This window comes from Wasmannia auropunctata, unplaced genomic scaffold (genome assembly GCF_000956235.1).
Source record: "Wasmannia auropunctata unplaced genomic scaffold, wasmannia.A_1.0 LD335059.1, whole genome shotgun sequence".
NCBI classification, from domain to species: Eukaryota; Metazoa; Arthropoda; class Insecta; order Hymenoptera; family Formicidae; genus Wasmannia; species Wasmannia auropunctata.
The window spans coordinates 39,110-44,675 of record NW_012027831.1 but is presented as its reverse complement, the minus strand read 5'-3'; the positions used below and the strand labels follow the sequence as shown (position 1 = coordinate 44,675).

Genomic DNA, 5,566 nt, shown 5'->3' with positions numbered 1-5,566 from the left:
GGATAGATATTGTGGCGCTTGCGTCGCTACTACTCCAGCTGCAATTATAAAATTTAATCTGCGTCGAAAATTCGAAGAAATTATAGAAATTTAAGAAATTTCTACGTATTGACGCTGACGAAGTCGCGGATCCGCTCAGCTATTCGGCAGTAAAAAGCAAACTCAAAGCGAGACAAAACATAAAGACAAATAGACGAGACAGATAAGCTCGTTGACGAGAGTATAACGACGCTTGAGGTTTCGTTAATATTACTTTGATTTGTAGCCTCCTCATCTTTTTATGTCGAGTAAATTATTAATACATGCAATATACTGTACACGTCGGATTATAATACAAAATCTTAAACAATCATTAAGCTGCATGTGTAGAAAAAGGAAGAGCAACGTTGCTAAGGTATAAATTTAAATGTATTTGCGTAAATAATGATAGGACAAAGCAAGCTCTCGGAAAGACAGGCCGGCGACCAATCGTGAATATTGAAACGTGAGTATTCAGTTGATAGAGACTGACGCGCACGGACGTGTATTAATACGTAAGTTTTTCTCATCCATCGCATCCGCATCCATCGCATCAATATGAATCTATTCTTCACATGAATCTATTCAGCTTCTCCGCATAGGATATGAATCTGTTCTTGTATTCTTCGCACCGCGTCTTTGTTGTATAGTGTCTCGAACAAAAATTTTTTGTATATCATAAAACGCAGTATCCGTCGCTGAACAGTGAACAATGACGTGACGGACGAGAGTCTTCAGAATCAGTCGCTGGTCAGTTACTGAGACAATACTTCTATAAGCAGAGCTCAGGAAAAATGGAAAGTAAGTTATAAAATAAATAAAATTAAACAAAATAAAAAAGAATTAATTATGGCAATCGCGACAAAAATGTGAAATTAGGCGGCGACAAAAATTACAAAACATGTTTTCAGACAATAGAGAAAATGATCAAAATATCCAAGAACAAGTGCAACAACAGTTACATCAGCAACAATTACAGCCTCAACAGCCTTAATAGCATCAACTTGATATGCATCTTCAACCCGTACAAGTAATATATTATAAATACAATTTTGTAGAAAAATATATTCTATAAATATTTGATATAAACTTTCTTCTTAAACAATAATAAGTCTTTTTTTATTTTTAGCCAGAAGAAAATGATATGCATACTAAATATACGCGAAATATGGCAAGAATTACAAATGCTGCCACAACTGTATTATTAGGATAACAAAGATATGAGAATTATAAGAATTGGAATAATAAAAATCAAGAATCAAATCAATAAATAAAAATAAATAAAAATCAAGAAAATAAATAAATAAATATCAAGAAAAATAAATAAAAATCAAGAAAAGGACAAAGACAACGATGAGGACGAAAACAAGCAAGAGAATTAAAGACATGAACGATATATATAAACAAAATGTTTGTATGTATAATTTATAATTATATAAAATCTTAAGAACATTTACTATTATTATTATTTTATGTATTATTTTATAATTATTAATATTATTATTTTATTATTATTGGTACAATTATTTATTATGATATTATTTGAAAATGCAATACATATATATAAATACAGATACATGTGTTAGTTATACAAGTATGTAAATATAATATGTATATAGTATGTATGTAAATATAAAAATAACATATTTATTATTTATCACATTTTTTATTTTGTATATTGTTACGCCCGTATCTACGCCCGCGTCGTTCGATGTATCAGCGAGCCGGTCCAGCTGTCGGATGTTTCCCTGACGACGCGTTGTCGTCCGTCAAACGGACGACATATTAAATTTTGAGACAAGCCGTCGTGCCGTGCGGACGTGCTTTGCTCTGCTCTGTCTATTCGCCGCGTAGTTTGTTCACAGTTACTAGAATAAAGAGTGTTCCTTTTTTATTTCTCCGCGGCCTTCTGGTGCGCGTGCGCGAACGCGAGTGCGGAAGCGCGAACGTTACGCGAACGAGTGCGTGAACGCGATCAGATTCACCACTCCGAGCGTAACAATATAAATATGTATCTATACTGCATATAAAATAATATGTGGACAGGCAGTATTTATCATATAAAGTTTTTTTTGACTAGCACTGCAAACGCGCGCTTCGCGCGAACTATTTAACACTTCTTACTATAATTTACAATTTCGTCAACCTCAATACATACAACGGTCAAAATGCAATGTCACAGCCGCTTACGCGAAGTAAGCGTAGCGAGACAATCAGCATCGCGGAAAAGCGACAACAAATAATTTCGAGAAATGCGCGTTATCGACTTTACATGCACCTTTTTAGATAGGATTCTTACAGTCATCATACTGAATTCATTTGTTGTTTTTTCGGTAACATATCGCAGTATAATGTCCAATATCTTTCTCGTTGGAATGTCTTGTTTGTGTTGTAGGTGATTTATAATTAATTATTCCTACCAAACTGTGCTCTTCTTTTAGAAAAGAAAACATATAATCTTTCGTGGAATATCTTCTAATTTAACACTTAATGATGCTTCGTTATTTGAGTACATCTCAAATATGAGAAAATATCCTAAAAATAAAACAAAATATAATTTAAATTTTAAATTTTTATTTATTATTAATATAAGTAACAGAATTAAATTAATACCTGCATGTATAATTTATGTAATTTATAAACCAACGCAGTTTGTATTACAACAACGTTGTGATTGTAAAATAATGTCTTTCTAATTGTACGAAATCTTTCCGAATTAACGTATCAACTTCAATATTGACTATTGGAAGTATTTTTGATCTTTCCGCACAAAGTTTAGAACATCTGGATATTTCTCGAAAGGTTGGATATTCTGCAAATAACTTGTTACATAAGTAACCAACTGTTACTTGACAATCTACTAAAATACAATTGTTTAGTAATTTATTACCTGAAAATAATTTTATTAGAATTTGAGCACGTACGTATCTGTAAGACGATTTACGTATACTGTGAGATGCCATGTCACAGATTAATTTAAAAAAGATGTTAGTACATTCATTATTAATAAAATCTTTGATTTTATCATTATCGAGATATGCAACAATAAAAATTTGCAAAATGCTGTCAAAAGCATATGTATTTGTAAAGGAATATTTTGTTTTCCCAAACGTAACTGCTTTGATACTAAAATTTCCATTATTTTTAATATTATAATAGGTATTTTAGATATATTTTCATCTAATCAAAATTCATTTTCGGTAATCTTCCTTTCTAAATATTTGCCTTGAGATTTTGTTGTCGCAAGACCACGCCAATCTTCCATTTCTTTTGATGCAATTATATTTTGACTATCTGTTTTTTGGCAATTTTTATATTTTCTTTTCTGTCCAAATTCTTCTTCTCCAACTGGAACAGAACATGCATCAAGTGCATGTACATTTGCACCGCTTGGTTGGTCTCCATTCCTACATGCTAGATATTTGTCTTCCATATTTTTTATTTTTATTTACATTGTCCGTTGTAGTGATTTCTGCATTGTTAAACTGGTTCAATCACATCATTTTGTTCCTTATCTTGCAAATTAATATCAGTTAATTTTATACGACCACTTATAAATGATATATGTTTTGTAACGAATTCATCTACTCTCATTGGTGTTTGTTTTGTTTTCAAAAAAATGTTCTTGATAATATTGAAATCTCCCTCTACTGAAACACTACTGGCTGGAATTCTTTCGTATCCAAATTTGTCTCTGCATACAACATTGGTATCAATTGTATATATCTTTTAAAAAACGATCTGCAAATGTTAGCATGTAATGTGCATTCTCACGATCTCCTTCATTATCAGAGATGTGCTGTATTTCATTGTCAATATTTTGTGCCCATTGACCCCATTTATTATTGTCGTTATCTTCATCATAAACATTATCAGATTGTCTTAAATTATCATCATCATCTACATGTATTTCTTTATTTGATAATATTAATAAATTTTTCATCTTTATTTTATATATTTTGCATATAGTCTTTTCATTATTTGATGTCATGTCTTTTGTTTTACTCCTTGCTATAGCTAACATTTCTTTTAATATTTCTTCTGCTGTATTAATGTTGTAACTTAAACTTAACTGTCCTAATAATGATAAATAAAATACTTTTACGCATCGTTGCGCTTTATCTTTAAAAAAATTTGCGTATGTTTTAATAAAATGTGCCACATCTATGCGTATACAACATATAGGCAAATTATCTTCTTTGCATGCATCAGAATATTCTTCGACAGTAAAATATCCTGTGAAACGTTGTACAACCGCAGTTAATAGACTAGCATCACATTACTACTTTACGAGGACGAGATACATCAAATCGGATCCATTCCATCAACCAATAATGGATTGCATTTGTATTATGACATTCCGAAAGCATTTGGCATACTGGAAAGAGACCGTTTCTCTTAGAATTGACAACACAGTTATATAAAAAATATGTTTTGTCTTTGATTTATCGGGTCTTTTAATTTTTTTTATTATACTTCCCGTCGCATCAATATGTGCAAAATGTTTTATCTGATACATATGTTCGATATACATGTAATTGATGATTGGACCAATAATGTACATAAAAAGAATTCAATCCAATACTATGTATTATATTTCCTAGTGATCCCAATTGCATTAAATATAATTTTTCATTTTCATTTTCATTAAATGCGTGCGCGTCGCTATCATTCATAAAAAGCCGCTATGGTGCACGTGTCGATGATATGCAGTGTGTACATACATTATGTTTTGTTATTATAAATAAAGAATTTGTTATAAAAATGCTATATTCATAACAAAAAGATGCGCAACGGAAAATTCTGCACGAATATGCGAGTCGCGACTTCTTTTTCTCTTCATCCTCCTCCTCCCTCTGGTCACCTTAACATATTAGGTGCTTTGACAAAATTGGTATTAAAATATTTCTTTTTTAATATTATTTAAAAATACCTAGTCGCCGAATTAGGGGCTCGTTCCTTTTGACAGAAATTCTAACTTAAACATTGATCGCGCTATATACTCTCTTGTGAGCCAACCGCGCGATCGATGTTTAAGTTAGAATTTCTGTAAAAAGGAATGAGCACCTAATTCGGCGACTAGGTATCTTTAAATAATATTAAAAAAGAAACATTTTAATACCAATTTTGTCGAAGCACCTAATTGTTTAAGATAATTTCTCTCTTGTAAGCCAACTGCGCGATCAATGTTTAAGTTAAAATTTCTGACGAACAAAACGAGAAATTTAATTCGGCGGCTTGGTATTTTTAAATAATAATCAAAAAGAAATATTTTAATATCAATTTTATCGAAGCATCTAATTTTTTAAGATAACTTCTCTCTTGTGAGTCAACCACGCAATCGATGTTTAAGTTAGAATTTCTAATAAACGGAACGAGCACTTAATTCGGCGACTCAATATCTTTAAATAATAATAAAAAAGAAACATTTTAATACCAATTTTGTCGAAGCACCTTATTGTTTAAGATAATTTCTTTCTTGTAAGCTGATCGTTTGACTGACATCGTAAGTTCTGTGATATATTTTTGAATTATTTTTATCGTTTCT

The 5,566-nt window shown here is 31.1% G+C and overlaps 1 long non-coding RNA gene across 2 annotated transcripts; it reads left to right on the top strand.

Moving 5' to 3' along the window:
- The first annotated feature begins 466 nt into the window (after window positions 1–466).
- LOC105457750 lies at window positions 467–1,454 on the top strand. 2 transcript variants are annotated; one of them, XR_975448.1, is made up of 4 exons: window positions 467–533; window positions 708–819; window positions 930–1,048; window positions 1,148–1,454. It is a non-coding gene; the product is annotated as an uncharacterized LOC105457750 (long non-coding RNA). The 2 variants fall into 2 exon arrangements; XR_975447.1 differs by lacking the exon at window positions 467–533 and having other exon boundaries at window positions 569–819.
- Window positions 1,455–5,566: the final 4,112 nt, after the last annotated feature.